Source organism: Parus major, chromosome 1 (assembly GCF_001522545.3).
Source record: "Parus major isolate Abel chromosome 1, Parus_major1.1, whole genome shotgun sequence".
NCBI classification, from domain to species: Eukaryota; Metazoa; Chordata; class Aves; order Passeriformes; family Paridae; genus Parus; species Parus major.
Genome location: NC_031768.1, coordinates 94,022,521 through 94,044,038, shown reverse-complemented (window position 1 = coordinate 94,044,038; position 21,518 = coordinate 94,022,521). Strand labels below are relative to the sequence as shown.

Here is a 21,518-nt window from a genome sequence, read left to right as displayed (position 1 = left end):
TCCCGCCCCGAGCCGCGCCCTCCCGGGCGGCCTGCGCGGGGCTCACGGCCCCAGACCGAGTCCCCGAGAGCCAGCCCCTGAATTCCCGCTCTGTTCCACCTCCGCCCTCCTCTGCGAGCTGGCTACAAATATTGCACTTTTTTGAGCTTTTTTTCCCCCTCCCAAAGTGGAGATTTAGGCAAAATTTCGGGGAAAAATGCAGACAAAAGTCCTTGGAAACACGAGTATTGCTGTTGTTAATAGAAAGGACAATCCGGTGTCATTGCGCTCCACACGCAAATGTGAATTCAGCACTGGATGTGGGAGGGCTTGGCTATGAGGTTTAGCCCTTGTCCCCCCCCCGCTTTTGTGCATGCACCGTATGTGATTGGAGTTTTCACTAAAGGCTGAGGACAGCTGTGGGAAATAAATACTTAAAAATCTTAAAAAACCCAAAACTCTCAAGTCTTAAAATCATGGGATTTTAACCACAGTCAGGATCAAAGAATCACCTTTCTAATAACCATCATGGAAAGGAACGCTTTCTACGTGTTTTTCAGTGGTATAGGAAAAGAATGTGATTTTCAGGTGCTGATAAAGCGTCGTGGCTATGCTTCCACAGCTGCAGTCACAACCCAGATTCCTCCCAGCAAGGTTTTAGGGTCAAGAGGAAGGGTGGGAGCCACACCTACACAGACATCATTTCACATTTCCCTCAGCTCCATGACTGAAGCACTCAGCACTCCACAGACCGTGATGTCTCTCACCACAAAGCAGAAGGGAGCTGGGACTCCCCAGCTTCCAGAGATCAGCCTCTCAGCCAGTACAGACCTCATGGTTCATCCTTTCTGCTGTGGAAGGGCTGTTACGCATCAATCCCTGGTGGCATCCAGATCCAGCAGCTGCACTGTTGAATGTGTCTTTAGGAAGAAATTGTTCTCTTCCCAAACAGCTCTGTGAAACAGATACTGCTTCCTGGCCAGGAGTGTCCAGTGCTGACCCCACCAAAATAGCAGGAAAGCTATCTCAGGAGCCAGTCTTTCCCAGTCCAAAGAGTTGCTTGAAGAAGTATTTAGATTGTGTTTAGTAATTGTTTTAACATTAGTATTCCTTATTAAGATGCTGAAAACCAAACTATGTCCAAGTCTATGCTTACAGGTTATTAAGGGCTTTGTATAAGGGCTGTTATAGCCTGTTGTCAAAGAAACATGGAGGGCATTACCTCTCCTTCCTTGAGCATATCATCCATTCCACTCGTGCCAAATCACAGAAGATACCAGAATAGATTTGGTTGCTCAGACTAAAGACAGTAAAATTTTGTTGCACATTTTTTTTGGCCCATACTTGTGCCACAGCTCCTAGGACGTGGCTTCTCATATAATTAGGGAAAGATAAACATGAAGATTTTAGAACATTTCCTATTTTTCCCCACTTTTGAAACCTTTTAATGACATGAGAAGAGACCCCAATGAATGCAAAGTGTATCACAGATGAATCTTTTTAAAGTCATCTTGTAAGATGTAATAGCCACCAAGACGTCCTGCAACACATAATGGAAGGTGAATCAAAAATAATTTATATACATTGCTTTGTTTTCCATTCACCAGACACAGAAGTTCATGCCATAGGTCCCATGAAGCAGTTGTATCACTACAATAACATCCTTTCTGTACTACAGAGACCACATTCCTAAGATCACCAATCATTGGTGGTATTCTCTGTGCACTGGAAAAATCACTCCTTGATTAGAATAATTTGTGCCTCAGTGGTGCCATGCATTAAGCATCTGAGCATCCTACACATAATTCAGTAACAGGCTCTGGTGAACCTGACAGAGGTTTCCTCCTGTGTTATGTTCTGTTGTCAAGGTATTTTGTGAACTCGATTTGACTATTATAAAGGGTTTATTTGTGCATGTAAAAACGGAGTATCTGAATGTGTGAAAGGGTTGATTCTAAATGGGGTGTGAAAACTTGCAGAATTCTTAAGAGTAGCCAGAGGCCAAATTTCCCTAATCTGTCTTGGAAGTTTTTCCCAAAGCTACATTCCGTGACTACAAATGGGTTTTGGGGACCCTAGCTTACGTATTTTGAAAAGGGAACACCACCATCCAGACAGAATCAATGACAAACTAGTGAAGGTTATACACCTTAAAAGACTCAAAGATTTATAGAATCTGCAGAGCCAAAGGATTACTAATGCAACTGTTTGAAAGGCTTGTCTTAATACATGGTTTTCATGCAATAGAACAATCTGAAGAATCAGATAAATCCAGATGGTCACTACGGCTTTCAGAACCTTCCTTCTGAGAAGATTCCAGCCCAAAATGAGTTTAGGTACACCAGCTGCAGAGTACTGCATGTTTTGATCTGTGAGAGTTCCCAGGCAGCTCCTCTGGGGCAAAAAATTGTGTAAGAAAGACTCGATTTTAGTTTGTGACTTAGAACTGTCACTGTCATCAAATCAAAACAAATACAAAATTAAAATGCTGTGGGAAGCAAACACAAATATAATAACATATGATACCAATCTCGTAAGGCAAGTTTCCAGCACCTCTTACAAAATCAGCATAAATACTGTTTTTTAAATATGGTAAGACAGGAGACCAAAGCAACTCCTTAGTGTTGTTAGAAGAACATTTAGCCAACTAAGCATTTCTGTAATGTTTCCTTCCCATTGAGAGTAACTTCTAGAGGTAACTGAAACTATCATCTCCATCTGGTTCTCTCATTTCCCTCGAGAAGCTTCTGAGCACTGGGCTTCTTTCCCACCACAGCTCTCTAGATTTTACATTCTTTTGTTGCATTTCGAAAGCTGAATTCAGCTGAAGGGCAGGGCTGCTATTCAGAGAGCTCCACAAGAGCAATTCCAAGGTCTTGCATCTGGGAAGGAACAGCTCCATGCAACAGCACAGGCTGGGAGCTGTTTGGAAGCAGAAAGGGAGCTCGGTGTCCTAGAGGACAGTTTGAATGTGTGGCAGCACTGTACCCTTGCAGCCAAGATGGCCAACAGTGTCTTGAGCTGTATCAATGAGAGGGCCATGGGAATGGTCTTTGCTAACACCTCATCTCAGTACTGTCACTGCTTTGGGGCTCCCTCCAGTACAAGAACAATACTGACACGTGGAACAGAGTCAGTCAAAAGGCCTCCAAAACAGTCAGGGGCTGGAGAACACGATGCACATAAAGAGGCTGATAGGGCTGGGTATTTTCAGCTCTGAGAAAAGGAGACCTTGCTGCTTACAGCTACCTGGCTGCAGGGCAGGACTGGAAAATGGAACCAGCCTCTCCTCATAGGTGCACCATGATGGCACAAGAGCCAACAGACACAAGTTGCAACACAGTAAAATCCATACTCTAAATAAAAGGGAAAAAATATACCATGAGGATGGTCAAACACTGGACTGAGTTGCTCAAAGATGTTGTAGAACCTCCATATTTAGAGATGTTCAGGACTCCCTTAGCCCTGATCAATGTGATCTGATGAGACCTGTTTGAGCAAGGAGCTGAACTTGATAGCCCCTGAAGGTCCCTTCTGACCTGTTCTGACTGAATGATTCTAAGGCACCAGCTGGTATGCTCTGGGTTAAAGTCCTATAGTTCCAGGTGATGTTCTAGAACCTAGCTTTTGTTGCTCTTGGCTACTTTTTTTCACCTCATTTGGGATTTCTAGGTTTTGTTATAGCTTTCAGTAAAAATTGTTCTAATCCTCTCTTCTCTCATTTTTTTCTTTGCTCCAATTTTTATTGCCTATTATTGCTGATTATTTTTTAAGAATAACAACAAAGTCTTAGTTGCAGAATGAGTTTAAATTCATACTTTTAGAGAGGAAAATAGGTATTGATTATATATTAATCAGATCAATGTACATAATCTTATCCTCAGAAACACATTTAAAAAACTACCATGATATACTTACCTGAGGTTCATTATTAATTCACTTCAGATAGGAGCCTCATGACTGTACATAAAGCACATTTATTTGACACTATAGAGTTATTTGGTTGCTGAGTGGTTTGTGTTTTTGAAAGAGAATAAACACTTAACATTTAATTCTGGATTATTTTAGTAAGAAGCATGTATTAATTGTATTGTGCTGAAAGTCATTATCTGGGGAAAACAGTAGCATGAATTCCAAGAATAAATTTTTTTTACATTTTTACTGCACTGTATATATGAAACAATTCAGAGATGCTGGTGATAAAGAAAGCAAAAAAAACCCAAAAAAACCCAAAAAAACCAAGAAAAAAACCAGCAAAAAAACCCCCCAACTATTTTCTTTTCTTATTTAAACACTGTAAATAGAGAAGGAAAATATTAGGGAGGATCTCTTACTGTCTTCTATTGGATCAATGCCCAGTCACTAAGATCCTTCAAGCAAAAATAGTTGGAAAAACATTAAAGACAAATTGTATCTTATAACTGTAGGTTTTATACATTTAAATAAAAACAGTATTTCAAAGTATTGAGCAATTTAAATTCTCAGGATACAGTGAATCCTATGGCTCAGTGAAAGCTGAAGGAGGAGTCTATGATTACTATAGGATTAATTAAGCACTTAAGCACAGGTAAAATTTTACTGACAAGCTTCTGTGGGAATTAAGAGCATATTTAAGTCTGTATCTATTTTGCTTTATCAGGAACTATGAATTTTCTACTTTAATTATTTCCATACATTTCCTTTCTATTTTATAGTTAAGATACTGTTCTTCACATTCTCTTCAATGTATTAAATTTTCATCAGGATTTAATTTTGTCCTTTAGCTTTTCTTCTTGCATGCAAAGCCCAGGTTGAAAGAATCTGTCATGACTTGCACCTGCTCTAAATTCTTTATCTTGCCTACATTGTTCTAGTTCTCTGCCTGCATTCTTATTTGTTATTGCCTCTGAATTGATTTAGTCACAAGGTTGGATCATTATTTGGTTTAATCATTATTTGATTGAAATGATTATTTGGTTGAATCATTATTTGATACAAGGTTGAATCATTATTTGGTTTATACTGATTTCTGCTTCCAACTTCATTGACCAGTGGTAACTAGAAAGATTTTAGATGTTGGGCTCCTCAAATGCTGCAGCTTTTTACTGATACATTTACATGCTCGAGGAGAACAGATCACATTTATGATTAGGAAAATAATTAAGATTACCTTTTCTTTTTTCCTTTTGAAGGTGAAAGAAATGAATCAAGCATGGCAGGTGTCAGGACTCTGTATCCAGTCTAATGAAAATGGTATGTCCATACATCACTGTCAGAAACCAATGTAATGTTTAGTTGTAATATATTTGTACCCAGTCCTGTCTATAGGGGAGCCTCAGATATCAACAGAATCTTGAGGTGAGACTATAATGTAACAACCTGGGACCTGTGAAGACAATGTCTAGAAGCTGAGATCCAAAAGAATGAGCTTCAAGCAGGTTTTCTGTTTCAGAAATAGATGCAGTTGAGATTGGTAATTTCCTTAGTAAATAAATTAATTTGTTTCAAGAGTTTGTGCTTTGCCTGTTCTTAAAATTGTGACTCGGGGTATGAAATTGTTGATATCAGCTCTTTCTCTTCCAGATAAAGAAACTGGAGAGCAGCTTGATTTCATCTGATCTTTCATTGCAGTCCCACCAACACAAACTGAGCTGAGCTGAGCTGCAACCATATCAGTACAGTGATGAATAAAACAAACTGTAGTGAAGAGAATCAAAATGTGAAAGTATATTCTAGAAACACCAGATTAATGATGAAAAGCTTGATATTTTCTGTACAGATTTAAGTATTGTCCTGCTGATTGACCAGCCCTAAGTGGTGCTGATAAAATTCAGAGCTAGAACTGCAGGAAAAAATTACTCAATTTCAAACAAATTGGTGTAGCATTTAACTGAAATAGCAGAGAATTATAATTTTAAATGGAAGAAAGCCTGAAAATATTAAAAAACTTTTAAGGAAATATTACACTTTTCTGATAAAGACATACATAACATTAGAACTTTTGATCAAAAGTAAAGAAGATATGGGATTGTTTTACATGAAATCCAAGCTTTGTGCACAGGGCTAATTCTTCTCTCTGAAGAACAGCAATTCTAGTTACTAAAAAACCCACAAACTTTTAAAATTTTTTTTCTATTATTGCCAGCACTTGAATGCTGGTAAGCAATGACTGTGTAAGAATTTTGAGAATCAAAATCCAAATTAAAAAATAAGAGAGAGAGAGATAGAGAGATAAAAGATGTTACAAAAGGGTAGGTTTCTGACCCTTTTGATTGTTAAAATAACTTAAAAAGTTTCCCAGTTCAACCAGAAAGTTTGATAAAAACAAAAGATAGAAGAAAGGCTCCCTGACCTTGCATCTTCTTTAAATTGTATTGTCTTTTCAGGCCTAGTAGGCTGTTTTGTTGGCAATACTCAGTTCCCCAGTCCCTCTGTATTTTTAGACATAAGGGGAAAATGAGCCCACTCCCCTTGAGGTGCAACACCACAACTTCTGTGCTAACACAGGCCCTGAAGTGTCCTTTGGGCAAGACTTCATGAGAAAGAAGTGAGTTGCTGGATGAGATTGCAGCCTTGTAGTGTCCATCTCTCCTGTGAACAAGATAGGAGTAATACAAACGTTAGTGAAAATAGATTTGGAGAGATTCCCGAAGAACTGGACAGCCAGTTGCAGCAGATGGGAAGGAAAAGGTTCAATAAATAGTATCTTATGGAAAAATGTAAAGAGAAGAAATTACCATATTGAATATCAGAAGGTTGGAACAGTAACTCACAGGCTTCCTGAGACAAGGCCCAGCAACACAGGTGTGCAATGTTTTCCTGGGAAGTCCTGGACGGAATGTGTACATGAAATAATTCTGTCAATGCACAGATAGAGGAAGCATGGCAGCCCAGCTTGCTCCTAGCAAAAATAAAAGTTAGGGAATCCTTGTCAAAAAGGTTGAGTAGGTATGGAACCTATACTTTTCAATATATTTCTAAATGTTAGGAATTAAAACCTGCAGCTGCTTGTATGTTGAGAAGGAAAGGAGTATCTTTCCACACATAAATATGAATAAATACATCAAATATACACATTATTTATACAATATATATTTTATATAAAATTATATATATACTTTTATATACCTATATATTATATATAATATATATAAAATAAATACATAAGTATAATATATAAATATATTTTAAGCAGAATGATTAAGTAAAATATTGCAGATCAAGAGGATCTTTTCATTCGGTTGGTGACCATTAAGTACACAATTATATCTCGATGTAAGATGAAATCTCCCTGTTTGGAGCCCAGTTCAGTCCAAGAGGGTATCAAAAGGGGGTGGCCTTGATGGTAAATTGTATGCTGGAATATGAGGCCCAGTCTCTTAAAACAACTTCACAGCAATGGGAGACAGGAGGTAAACTAAAAGAAGCATTTCTTTCAGCATGACCATGAAAACATCCTGCAGCTTCTCATGCAAGTTGTAACAATGAGAATCAATCAGCAACATTGATTCTTTTATCACCTCTGGTATCCTTGGGCAGCAATAGCACCTCCATTTTATGTCAGTGAGCAGTGTTCTCTAGGATGTATTTTATGTTTCAGTGATGACTTAAACTTTCAATCCGCTGTAATAAAATCCAGATGATCAATTCTGTTATGCAAATGCATGGAGAGAGCAAGGAAATCAGCAACTTGAAGTGGCAGAAGGAACTGGGGGCTGCTTGTCTTTATCCCTTGGCCTTTCAGTAGCTATTTTGCCTGCAAATTCTTACACAAGGGGAAGGGTGCAGTCAGCTGGAAGGTGATGAATTCTGTTAGAAACCATTTCATATCACAACGGAGACTGATATTATAAGTGTCCAGTAAATAAAAGCTTTGTTTACTTTTAGGCTTTTAGTGCATATAAACTCTCAATAATTTAAGCAAACAGGTTGCAGCACATTGGCTTTAAGACAAAGACTTATTTTAATGACATGCAAGTAAATCAGGTAACTATTCTTAGGGAAAGAAATGCAAACAATCTACATGGAATTAACAGGATAAAACAGGCTTATAGTCTAGTTATATGTTGTTGTTTTACATTTGTCTTTCTAGAGATGTGAATGAAATAATGAACTAAATATTAGTCATCCCCTTCAAAAGCAGACAGTGACTGTGGACCTCCAGGGCTGAATCCATTCTCTTCAGCATAGGCTAAATAACCAAGCTCCCAGGAACTTGTGAGACAAGAACAGTTGTAAAGAGGTTTTCCTGAGCAGCAGACTCATGTCAGTACAATTGTGTCATTCTAACTGATGTAGCTTACATTCAAACATTGTATGCCATAAAAATGGTAACACTTCTGATATTTAAATATTACCAATACTAAAAATTATTTTATAAAATCTGTTTTGAAGATTTAATACTGGGTGTTAGATATTCACTTGGGAGACAAGCCCTGAGCCTTAGGGCTGTAAGATCTGAGAGCATTGTGAATATTTATATGTTGCATCTGCTGAAATAGATGAAGTTTTACTTGTATGGGATTTTTAAAAAATTTAAAACATTATTAAAATGTTTTATGTTTTTAACATACATTTTTTAAAATTTCTTTCTTCTTTTTGGCTAGGATGGAGAAAGAATTCTGGGGAAAAACAAACAAAAACAAACAGCCCATGTGTGAGTTAACAAATGGATATATTTGTAATTGTATATATAATTATAAAATTAATACATCAGTAAATTAAATAAAATTAATAACTCCATTGCATTTTCAGAAGGCAGGGAGATAATAATTTTATTTCCATCTGTGACAGTAGCATACTCAAAATCTTTTACCCAGGACAACAAATAAGGTAGGCCTACAGCCTCCATTTTGTAGTGTAAAAGCTCTGGTTCTGAATACTTCCTGAGCTTTGGGAAACTTCATACCTGAATTTAAATTAATGGCAAAATGTTTCTGACATTTGTATAAATGCTCTTGATTCTCTTCTGCCAGCTGTAGTCCTACTTAACTGTATTAATTTCTGAAGTTTAGTCCATGTTGAAAGAAAATGCTTATGTACGGCTTATTATTCCTTCTTTTGCTAACATTTCATATTTTTCCTAGGTCTACCTACATAGTTTTTTTAAAGACCATTTTCCTTCTCACTCTGTATTGAGCTTGAAGTTTGTGGTTTCCATTTCACACCTAAAGAGGGATTTGCATGCCTAAAACATTATTTTTTACATCTCATTGCCTTGATGAAAAGACATTACCTCTTCCTACAGCTCTTGCCTGCATGCCTCCTGAGGGAAAAAAATGCAAACTATAAGGACAGCACCCCACAACTGGCTCAACATGGAAACCCTCACAGAAAAGATTACCCTTGCAGTGAGCCAATGTTTTACCTAGTCTAACATGTCAGGTTTTGGCCTTGTTCTTCCAATATAAAGCCCCTCCCAGAAGAACTGAATCAAAACATCTCAGATTAATCAATATCATGTTTATGTATAAAACAGATTTATTGACCTTTTGGTAAGTGACCTACTAACAAAAGCAAGGTCTCAAAGGATTTACCCCTTCATGCTCAGTATGGGGCAACAAGCCAGTATAACATCTGTTCAGTATGCAATGCAAAGCAAATGAACAATTCTGACACCATTAATCAGCTTGTCCAAGTGAATAAAATTTCAAAAGCTGATGTAAGAAAGCTTGGCTTCAAAAGCAAACATTTCATGTGGATCTGCATGGGTTCATCTAATGATAAATTAGTTAACCCTGGGAGATGAAGAATGACTCCAGCCCTATGTTTGAAGGGGGAATGCATGTAAATCTGACAATGTACAAAGAAAGATTGTAAAGAAATTAGAGATATGGGAAGTAGTTTTACAAAAATTGATTGCCTGCCATTGGTGCCTCAAACTTCAGTGTGTGATATTAAAGACAATGAATAATAACACCTTGTTTTGAGTCCTATCCACAGGTTGCAAGCTGTGATTAAACATATGTTTTTTTATTCACAGAACTGTTAAAATGCAGGTAGCATTTTTTAGACCCTTTCCCTCCTGGGCCGTGGAGAGGAACTGTACCACAAAGACAAAAACTACCTGGAATTAATTTCAGTGGAATAGATCAAAGCAGTGTGGCAGCAATTTAAATCTGGGGTTAAATTATGAGTGAAAACTGAGGAAAAGTCAGTAAAGAGAGCTGATACTTCCTTATTTAATGAGGAGTAGAACATCTGTCAGGGAAAGAGAAGGTAGGAAACACAGACTCGTGCAAGCTACACAGAGAAGCTACAGATGGAAAAAGTCTCCTCTAGCCAGCTTAAAAATGTAGGTCCTATTCTATTGCTTTGTCAAATCTGCTTTTAAAAGTCCAAGAATTTTCTGCTTCCAAGATTCTCTTTGGAAGATGTCTCCAGACTGTAGTGCATTTTGGTCTCAGTATTTTTTCCTGATATCTTTTTTTTTTTTTTAACCTGAATTTCGTCCCGTCATTACTAGCACACTCCTTTGGAATACATTAAAAATTCACCTGCCTCAGTACCCTTCACTGCCTTTTGTTTAGGACCTGATTCTCTTGTGTCTTTTCAGAATACCATGCCCAAAAGTGACTTCATTGGAAATTATCAGGATTTTTCAGGGGGCAGGGCTCTAGCTTTAAAGTATAAAATGGTATCAGTGGTAAAACCTGTCTTAAAAAATCCTGAGACAAATGGGATTTTTCATTGTGGAGAAAAGACTATATATGGAATGCATCAGTCTCTTAATCACTATAAATCAGAGACTGGGTAAAGAGAGTGGCCATCACATGAGCTGAAAGATGTGCTGTTCTAATAGAAGAAATATATTGCTTTTCTGTTGTGTTGTTCTTCATTTAGCTTAGGAAGGAAAAAGCTTGATAATTTACTGAAAAAGTGCTACTGAGTAAAGACTGTGTCTATAACTGGCTAAAGAACAATAGTAGCATAAAATAATTCTGGGTCTGATGATTATGAGTTACATCAGACCAATATAGATTAAATTATTGTAATAACCAAAAAGAGATGTTAGGAAAAAAAAGAATAAATTTTATAAAAGAAAGAACCATTTATAGAAGCAGGGTGGATAGAACAGTTTGGAGTCCTGAATGTTGAGAAAGACTGGGAGGATTGGTAAATAGGAGATGCAAAAACCCCCTGTAACTCTTAGAGGAGGGATCTTGCTGTAATTGGATGAGCAGCTACCTGAAAACTTATGTTATAAATAAAAAAATCTTAGGAAAAAATCTGCCTTAGAGATGAGGAAAAATAGCAATGAAGTATGGAGTAACAAAAGAGAGAAAAAAGGGAGTGTGGAAGGAGACTTTGTTTTAAAAATGGATCACTGCATAATTTTAGCAAGTCAGAAATTAATGAATACCTGCCAAAGACACCACAAGAAAATGGGGACTATTTTTTTCCATGATGATGCAATTATAGACTTAGTATAGTATTCAAGGCTTTAGAATGTGTTACAAAGGAAAATACTCTACAAGACATAAAGGCAGTAAAAAATAGGACAAAATAGAGTTTGGGTTTATGAAAAATAACAGATTCTGCCAGCATTGTTTTTGACAGCAATCAGCTTTTTTTATGGAAAGAAAATACAGTGAATTTATCATGGCTTCTGTAAAGTATTCTCATACAGTTCATAAATTAAAGTGGAAAAGATATGAAATAGTATAGGAATCACCTGACTATGTGAATACTAATGAGTATGATAATAGCAAGAGGATTTGGCAAGGAGAGTAAGGGAAAGAGAGAACAAGGATTTATCACTGAGAGTTCATGGAAGACTACAGAGAGACATCCTCCAGGACTGTTTATGAAACTCAGTATTTTAAAATAGTCTGATGGATGGCCTTGGCACAAAAAATAGGAGCAAATTAATGAAATCTGCTGATTACACAGTGGGAGGCATTTTCAGTATAGTGATAAAATATTGTATAAGGAGGGGGAAAAGATTATCATGCAAGAAAGATTGATTTATAAGTCAGGAGTAATAGAAACATGATGAACTACAAAAAGACTGACTAGGAAGAATTTCTCACTTAGGTTGACAATTTATCATTTGTAGGCAGGGACAATGACTGCATGTTAGGCTGATGGCCTAACTATGAGATATGACTGACATGAAGATATAAAAAAGACAGATCTATTTCTCAGCTGAGAGATGAGATATTTTAACAGAGATATAGAAATATAAAATTAATTTTACTTAAAATAATAAAACATCTCCTGGAATGGGTCACTATTATTAAGAGAATTAACTTGGTCTAGATTGGGTACACACAGAACCTTTAGATATGGGATGCTAGGCTGCTCAGGGGACTGGATTCTACATTCTACATATGAAGAGCCTGTCTGGATAAGGTGCCTAAATGAGTGATGTTGTTCAAATGAGCAAATAGGTAAGGTCATAGATAAGAGGAATTTGTTCTTCATTGCACAAGACGATACTGGCAAAAGGAGAGGTAAAGAAAGATTTCTAAAGAGCAAAGCAGGTAGTTACCAAACCAGTTATCAAACCAGACCTCTGACATAAGAGGTGTAAGAAGACTGTTTTTAAAGGATTGCCAGCAGTTTGAGTAGATTTTTATTAAATGACTGCTTGCCATAACAGCAGATTGCACTTTGTGGACCTCAAGGTTTTTATACAGACCCCCATGACCTTTTCACCCTTGACTTTCTTCCAATGGAAAGCAAAAAAGCAAAGAGGAAAGAAGACTTAAAAAATTGTCACTGCTATTTAGGACTGAGAAATCTACTTAAATACAGACAGTTTGAAACATTCTCCCTATGGCCTCAAAAAGCTGTAAAGTAGTGTTTAGCTTCCCCTCAGGCTCAAGTGAATTCATTACTTGTCCTTTGACTCCTCAATACCTCTCTGCATTGTTCTGTAGAAGTCCTACTCCTTATTACAGTGCTCATCTGTGTTCAGCTTTTTCTGGTGAGGCTCAAATAGTTCTTGTCTAGGTTGTGATTAGGCACAATTTTGAAAGAGTTTGGAAATTCTGCAACATCCTCTGCCTGTGCCTGATCATGGTCTGCTGATGATATCAGATGCACCCTTGGCTTTTGCCTTCCCAAGATAAAATGCCCCTGCTTTAGCTTTCTTGGCCTGACTCTATTCACTTTGACAGCTGCCAAGTGTCCCCCAAACACACACTAACCCAATCATGGCCAGACAACAACAGCTCCTCCAGTGGAGCTGTGCTAGTCTGAAATGCAAATTTGGGATTCCTAAAATCACAGTTAGAAGAATAAGGCATATCCACAGATTCACTTTCCTCACATTATAAACTGGCTCTTAGAAAAGCTCCAGCAGAGATGGGGAAAGTAAGACATGCCCTTGTAAACTGCAGTGCCAAGCTCACTGAACTGGAGTGCTGGTGATTAACACTGCTTGATTAATTGTAATTACTTCCACTCTGTTGGTTTCATCTTCCCCTCTTTGGGTTCCACAGGCTCTGCACAGGTGTGATGCTGTGGCTGCTGTTTCTATAGTCTGTTCCCAAGCTGAGGCAGCTTGGTAAAGTTAAAACAAACAGATACCAGAATGAAAATAAAATGAGAACAGAACAGTTTGGGCCTCTGTTATCACCACAAAATACTATCAGAAGGGAGTGTGAGTGAATCCTAGACCTGCTAAATGGGAGTTGCAAATTGAAATCTAAAATAAATATTTTAAAATAAGTCAGATTTAAATTAAACATAAGATCTGATTAATTAAAAATCATCATGTTAGATGTGTACCTAAGAACTCAGAATAAAACATTCTGGACTATTAGAAATCTCACAGCTCTTTCATTTCTATTTTGAAGAGTAAGAGTTTCTAAAAAAATTACTTTGAACATTAACTCAAACAGTCCAAAGGAGCTCTTCAGTTTCATATCTATTTATTTTTTTTCATTTTCAGCTATTGGCAATTACATTTGCATGACAAACTTCAGTAACGGTTGGAGGGGCAGCCTGGGCTTACGGGATGGGTATGACTAGAAATCAGAGTTAGAGAATGACTTTGCAGTGAGATGGTTAATTGTTCCATTTCTAAGGAGAATTTGTCCTTTCCAAATTTGATCAGAGCTCATCCTTCTCACAGCTAACATTAAAGCATAATTCAGTACACTGATGAAGCTTGGCTGGCACTGCAAAAGGTATTTTAATACTCACACAGATTAGAATGTTAGCCGCTTTATAAGCTACCACCTCACATTTTCTTGGTTATTTGTTTTTTTTCTTTTAAGGGGGGGTGTGTGTTTGTTTGTTGGTTTGTTTGTTTTTACTTTTAATCACAGCTCTTGCAGCTAGTGTTGTGATTTACACCTTCTGGTGCATTTTCCTGTTCTATAGTCTGTGTTCATTTACTAGATATCTGCAAAATGCCCACCACAGAGACTTCCCTGACAACTTCCAAATTCCTTCTCATTCCTTTCCATATAGTAACTAATAACAAGCAAGAGTCAAGACCACAATTCTTCAGCAAATTCCATTGCTATAGAATCACAATATACACAAGGCTCTGATAATATCTGAGTATTTTATACATAATTTTGTTCCTAGATGACTGCACACAGGGTCAGATGCCTTGGGAGTTTAAATCATTTTGTTTCCTATGCATTATCTAAGTGAGGAATTGCATGCAGGCACAGATTGTCTCCCATATTATCAGGAAGCATCTTGAAATTTGACCTATGTTTGAGAATGAACCTCTCTGCATTGAATTTTTGATGTAAAAGTCCTGCCTGCTCACAATATTTGTCACCACACTTTATTATTTCATCTACTTTTTAGCAGCTTTCTAGATACTGTGTTCATTAATATACTTTTGCACCACTGTAATCTTTGCTCTTATGAATTCAAATCTGTTTATCTGGATCACTGTTCTGAAACAAATTCCTGAAACTGTCCCTAAGAGTTGTCTCAAAGAAGGACCGAGGCCTGATTTACTTCATGTAAATAAAAGGAAACTACACCAAAGTTGCTGGAGATCCATAGATTTCACAAGCTAGTCCTTTATACCCTTTGTGTCTCAGAGGTACCCAACACCATTAAAATGTAGCAGCGTTGCTGTAGCTACAATAGGCTACAAAGGAAATGACCTTTTTCTAGACCAGCTGGTAGAACTAGCAAAACCCAAACTGGTTTGCATATTACAAACCTTTTCTCTGGATGGTTTCATGGAAGGCATGACCTTCCAAAAAACTGTCTTTGGTACTTAAGAGCAGCTCCTAAGAGATGGTTTAGCCTAGACCCAGCCTACACTTCTCATTTGATTGTTTACTAAACGTTACTAGACTGGTGAGAAGAGAGTTTTGCCTCCCACTGAATATGCACTACACTTATTCACACATTCCCAATCCCTGGTGCACCCAGTTATCTTTTCTTTATATTCTGCTTTACATAAGCAGTTGTTGTGTTGTATTATCTGATCATCCTCTTTCAAAACTCACCATGAAAAAATATTATCAATTATTATTAATTATAATAATTTTATATTATAAATAATAATGTTATAATAAAATATTAGCAATTATTCCCCAGGGCTAAGGGGAAACCTGAAAAAATCCCTCAGCATTTCTTGTCTCAGAAGCAATTTTGGGATACCCATGGGTGGGATCCTGAGGGACCTCACAACATGTGGTGTGCTTCTAGAGAAAATATGACCAGATCTGTGTACAATTTCTTGATATCCCAGGCATTTTTCAAACCACCTAGTTTATCATTTCAATCAATCCAAATAGACACATAAATTACTATAAAATGTTTGTTCCTGAGAAAGCAGAGTGTGCTCTGTGTTTATCAGGAACAGGCTGGAATTGTGGAATGTGTATTGCCCTGAGTAAGAATCCTGGAATGAAAAGCTGAATCCTTCCTCAAAAGCCTGCTTGCTTGCTTTCTTTTTGTTTTTTGGCTCAGGAAAGATATTGACATGATTTGCTGAGCATTCCTGCATTACTGTGAAAAAATTCCCTCATCAGAGAAAAATACACTCCTTCAGTTAGGAGGCAGTAAAAGGACCAGCATACAGTTTACAGAAATACTGCATTATAAACAGGTTGTAAAACATTTGAATCTGTAATTTTGAGAATATATTTCTGTGAGTTTTGGTGAAAGATTAAAAGGAAAAATTCTTAGGATATAAGAACAAGACCAGATAATTGGTACATTTACATTTGTGAAAGTTAAGTGGTCCTCTATAGCAATTTAGTAGGTTTTCCTGAACCAACTCACAACAGAAATGATCAGCCCAAAGGAGATGTCTGCAGCATTTGTTCCAAACAATCAGCTCCCTTACAAAAAAGCAGAGTCCTCAGAAACTAGTCCATTTACCACAGATCATTTTCAGCTAGAATCAGTCTTCTGGTGCTTTGTAGGCTGAGATTGCAATCTTGCTGGAAAACTATCAGGAAGCCACGGAAACAATAAAACCTTGGGAAGGAAAGATGTATCCCAGAGTGGATGGTAAAAAGACTTCATTGCCTGTGACTGCTCCACCTATTTCAGGAGCTGACTCAAAGATTTCTCCTGTTTCACAACTTGACTTTCTGCTGGGCTGTTGGCCAAGGGCCAGCATTCCAATTAGGCACGAGCTGGAAGACAGCCCACAGGTCAGTGCCTTTCCCTGGACACCAAAGGCAGCTTTAAGATAAAATCTTAACTGAGTTCTGGCCAAGATCAGGCTGCAACCATCATTTACTCATTTCTCATCTTTCACGATGTTGCAGCTGGATTGGTACATCTGAAAATTGGGAGATAGTAATGTGTGAAGCCTGAATGGACATTTTCACGTGTAGGAAACAGCAGGGAAGAAGCTCTCTAAGCAGGAGCAGAAAAAAACAGTGGAGGGATTCTCTTTGCAAAAGATAGCTTGGTGGGTGGAGTTCACGTGACTGAAACAATTTCCATCTTTACAACACATTTTTGGAAGCACTGTAAACAACTTATTCATACAACTGCCATTGGAATTAAGAAAGCAGTATTTTTCTCATATTATGAATGGTAACATTGGAAAAAAAAACTGAAGCCACAGAAAATGGTGATAGAGCTGGGACTGGATAATCGAAACATTAAGTAATCAACCATTGTACGCAGCTTAAAGTCACATTTTCATTGCACTGGGCCATGCAGGCACTCACTTAAACTCCATGAACTGACCACCTCTGTAAAACAATAAAACAACATGATCCCCTCCTTGTAGATGGGGAATTGAAATGCAAATATATTTTGTCACACAGGAAAAAGCAGGATCTGAACCAGATGTTCGAAGATCTGGCCGAGTGCCTTAAGCACAAAATAATGTTTTTAACTCATAAAAGTGCTCAGACAAAACTGCTCTTTCTCACCTTTTATGATCTGGTTTAGTAAAGAAAATAGAGAAAGATCAATAAGTATGCTGTTAACTTAAAGCCAGCTTGGTGATAGGAGAACATGCTTTGATGACTGTGGAATGTTATTTGACTTTTTCTTAAATTGGGGGGTGGGGGGAGAAGAAGGAGTCTGTTTTGTGTAGAGACGATTTCCAGACTTGAATCCTTTCACTCTGTAAACTGCTTTTTTCCTTTGATACATCTTTTCCAAAATTACCCCAGGTCAAACTGTATGGATGGCACTGCCTAAGCTGCTTTCCAAACTGCAAATCGTTGTGAAAACTCGACAGGACAACTACGTGGATCCATTATCTACACCTCCCCATCTGCACTGGGAAAATGTGTTTCAAAAGCATTGTTTCTCCAGAATGTGTAAATAAATTTGACTAGGGCAGTTGTGCAGAGAACTGCTGTTGTGCTGTCATCTCCTCACCCCTCTGGATGCTAAATGCCTCGGCCCTGATAATTAGCCTCAGCTCCTGAGGGAGCAGAAATGTGCTGACTAAACAATTGTTCCTGTTATCTGGGTTTCCTACTGTGCTGGGAGTTCTCTGCTTTAATTTCATTAACTGCCTTAAAGCCCAGCCATGTGCAAAATGTCTTTTTTTTTTTTTTTCCAGCAAAATCTGCATTAAGGCAAAATACACTGTTTAATAGCCTAGTTAGTGGGATGAAGTGAACAAAGAGCTGCATGACAGGTTCTTCATGTGAGTGAGTGCCAGTTCAAATCTATTTAACCACTGTAAATTGATTTGAAGGCAGCACCAGATGTGCCACTAGATTTCCATTTATTCCTCACCAAAAGTCAATTAAATGCATATTGTCTGGAAATTGTTCCAGGGAAGCAGATGTGATATGTTTCTCGAGGCTTTGACAAAAGACCATTTTTTGAAGGGTACACAGCATCTCCCAGGAGACTCACATCATAATGGCTGGCCACAGTGTAAGTGGAATCTGCTTTGAGTAATATGACCTTGATTCAAGAAGACTTTTGATTAATTCTGTGAATGGAAGACTAAAATCAAATCAGATATTTAAGCCATAATAATCTTTTCCTACAGAACCCAGATGAAACGACTTTGCTTCAATAATCAACATCATAATTCTCCAGTTCTATTTTATTTTGTAATGTTCGTTTCCTGTTGCCATTTTCTAAGATCTCAGCATTTACAGGAAACCTAACTCCCTACCACATCCCACTTGGAGAGAGTTTTCACTGCTCACAGAAAGGTACTGAAAGGTGCAAAAGTTCAAACATACTCAGCTGCAGATGAGCTCACCCTCACCAGTTCTCTGCAGCTGATTATAATAAAAACATCACCTCCCATGTGACCAGCTCTTGCCATTGAAAAGTAATAATGTCATCTCCGGTGGGATCCTGGATGACATACAGCTAGCATTAAAACACAGATATTTCTCCAGATTTCTCTGCAGCTCATGATTTCCTTTAGGGGAACAATTATGTGATTGGGCAGACTTTAAAGAGGGTAAAGAATAAACACTGTGTTAATATTAAAGGGAAACAAAAAATACAGTTAAACAGATTGTAGCTTGGCAGCTGGGGTAAACATGTGGAGCAGCATTGATAATAAGGGTTGATATTTATTCTTATTTATTGTATAGTAAGTCATATGGTTTGAATTTATAAAATTAATATTAGCGCTATTCCCTCAAGTTAAAGTTGTTGTTGTTGTCAAGTCTGATCAAATAGCCCATGGAAATATTTGCTTTATGGGGCATTTGATCAAGTCATCAGAACATTTAGATTAGTGTCTGTTGTACAAGAAATTTGCCTTTCTGTGCAAGAAAGGTATCTCCAAGAAATATCACAGACTTCTCCTAAATTCTACTGTGCCTGGTGGCCTCAAGCAAGAGCAGAGGCATTCTGCTCTGTGAAGAGAATAAAGCCCAAAATACTTGCAGAGTACGTGTCCTTGCTCATCATAGATGCAGAATTACTTGCATAGCATTTAATTTGCGGCAGTCCTCGTTTCTAGAAAAACAAAACAACAAAACAAAACCATTATATTATGCATATCTGTCACGAAAGAGATTAAATACTGTTACTTGCAGACAAAGAATTCAGAAACCTTCAGAAACATTAGATAAGAATTACAATATATCCCAGAGTTTGCTTGAGACAACCAAAGCTGGGGGAGGTTATGCACTTTCCACACACTCCTCTCAGCTAGATTCCATCACCAGGCAGAGGGACGTAGTGTAATAAAAATGTAATATCATCTCATGGTTTTAAGAAGCTATCTCCCATCTTTTGTGAAGGCAGTAACATAAAGCTAAGAAAGGAATCTCCTCAGAAACATCCCACCCAAACTAGTGAGTCTGAACGCAAGAAACATGGTCACTAAATATTCATATTGAGTCAGACTCTTTTTGCACACACAGCATATTTTAAAAATAAAAGATACTGTGTTCTTTTAACAGAGCAGGAGGTATTGCAAGCACTGCAGACTATTTGGAAATTGCATTGGAAATTGCTGAGTAGGTACTGCTTTTTCTTCACAAAATGCTAACAGACCTTAGAACGGTATTAGCTGCTGGTAGTTTCACTAACTTCCTTACAGTCATCTATAGCTCTTCCCAGGTCTTTATTTTTTCTAAGAAGAGATCACAGGACTAAGTGGGCCTGAGATGATGAGTAACTTACAGTGTACTATCTATCATGACTTCTTAGGATTACTTTTAAGAGGCTTATGGAAAGTGTAAGGTAGGCCCACACCTGACACAGCTCAAAAGGTGAGAAGATATGGTACATTTGAGAAGAAGTCTTCGAGGCTACTCCTGCCCATATCATCAGTGCCTAGGCAACACTTGGGATGCTTTAGAGATCACAAAAAAAGGAGGATTAAAAGGCAAAGTCTTGGTCTGTTGAGATTCCTCTGTAGAAACTCAAGGAGAACTTGTAAGTCAGGTTAAGCAGAACTTTTGATTCAAAATCAATATCCAGAGTCCTCTGTAAGTCCATAAAAATACAAAAATTAGCTCTCAGAAATTGTTACACCTCTGTTGAAGTAACACAAGTTCTCTGAGCTTTGGATGGCAAGAAATGGCCACCCATAATTCAGCTTTGCTTCAGAAATGACACAAGTTTGTTTTTTCCCCCAGAGCTAATGGGACATGTTCTATGTAAGCTGCCTGTCACTGCACTGTCCAGGGCTCTATGCTCAGTAAGCAAATAGACATTTGCCTAGAGACAAGGCAAGGCTGAAACAGCATTTCTGTGAAAGAAGTGTTTCTGTTTAGAAGATGCAGTAAGAGCCAGATGAGCTTGAAAATTGACATGGCTTTTCTGAAGTCAACTAAGAGACACTCTGTAGTACAGACTTTGGATCTGAATTGGAGATACTTAATTATGTGCTGTTCCAAACAATTGCAAAACCATTTTTGAAATGCTGCTCAATGGATACCAATTTTACTGCTCTGAGGAAAGGTGGCTGTGAGCATTACATGTGTACCCAACATGGCACAAGCAAACATTACAATTCAAATTCAAGTGGAGACAAAGTGAATTCCCTGTGAGAGCTGAGGGTCACCAGACTCAGTGTATTATAGTGAGTGCCTGCAGAGAAGCAGGAGCAGGTGTGGCAGATGCTATAGATAAGCAATTGAAAGACAGAAATACAAGTACAGGCAGACAGAGCTATGGACTGTTGGCTCTGCTTGTTGAATGAACACAAGAACCGTCCAATGCTCCATCAGAAGGGCTTCCTCTAAATGTCCTATTACCAACTCAATTGTTTCAAAAAGCAACAGAAATCCTCTTATGAACCAAAAGATTTAGGTTTAGATCATTTCTTCCCAAGCTGGCTGTGTTGTACCTTGTGTAGAAGCTCACAATAGAAACCTCAACTACAGAAGGAAAATTTGAAGTAAATGTGTAATAAAACTTGCAGTTTTCTGTGTCCCCTTCTAACCTGGCTTTCACTCATCTCATGTAGAGTTAGGTGCCCTAAATCATACAAAAATTTCAGAGCTTTGCCAAAGTCTAATTTGTTGCCAGCAGCTTGCCCACTACAGCTAACAGGAGAGCATTTGACAAACTTAAAGCTTGGGTGGTTAGAAATCATCCTGCAATTTCATCTTAAATATTCATAGTTAAGCAGCTTTAGTAAAAATAACTCAATAATCCCCTAACAATATCTACACCATTATCTATACCCAGCCATAGTATGCAACTCCATGTGCATGTGC

The 21,518-nt window shown here is 37.8% G+C and overlaps 1 protein-coding gene across 1 annotated transcript in view; it reads right to left on the bottom strand.

Annotated features, from left to right (window-relative positions):
• DCBLD2 (discoidin, CUB and LCCL domain containing 2) overlaps positions 1 to 21,518 on the bottom strand; it is a 141,890-nt gene that overhangs the window by 41,445 nt on the left and 78,927 nt on the right. The window lies entirely within an intron of this gene.